The following is an 808-nucleotide window of genomic DNA, read 5'->3' on the forward strand; positions in this document are numbered from 1 at the left end:
TTTTCTCGGGATCTTGGTTAGCTACAGTGCTAATCAAATGGATAACCAATAAAGCTATACGTACAGAAGCATCTTCACAGAAGCTCTATAGAAATTCCATAAAGAGGTAACGTGTCATCATATGATGAAAGGAAAAAGAAAAGGAATTGTTGGCAGAAAAAGGAAAGGACTACTGCTTGGAGAGAATTGATTATAGATTCAATAAACTACTTATGTTTTTATCTTAATTTTCGAGCTCATTACGAAATATCAAACGAAGTCGAAATATTACATTCTTAATATTATTTTAAAATACTTAAGGTATAGTATTTCACATCGTTAACGGGACACAAAACGGCCAATTGTAGCGAATGTTACAGGGCATCAAAGTAGGTTGTTCCAAACTAATATTCGGAGAATTTCAATAACAAACTAACTTTAAAAATTCTTTGACGATTGTACGCTAGTCGAATCCATAAATTTTCTATATTCTGTTGAAACTCATTTCGGGAACTATATCATAGACATATCCAATAATTTAAGCAAATATCGAAAATAATTAAACGTACATCAAACGTATGTGTCAAAAAAAGAAGCATAACTTGTCTTTTTTTTAAAAATCAATTATTTTATTAATGTTTATTATTTTTGCTCGAAATTTTTTTCAATATAATTTACATCATTTTGTTTAGAAATTTTATATGTGGTATGACGTCATTTTTTTTTTGACGTAAAAATTTCTAATAAAATTTTTATAATCACTAATGGTCAAATTTCTAATAAATGGTTTTTTTAACGTCAAATTTTACATCATTTTGTTTTTTTTTTT

This window comes from Olea europaea, unplaced genomic scaffold (genome assembly GCF_002742605.1).
Source record: "Olea europaea var. sylvestris unplaced genomic scaffold, O_europaea_v1 scaffold343, whole genome shotgun sequence".
NCBI classification, from domain to species: Eukaryota; Viridiplantae; Streptophyta; class Magnoliopsida; order Lamiales; family Oleaceae; genus Olea; species Olea europaea.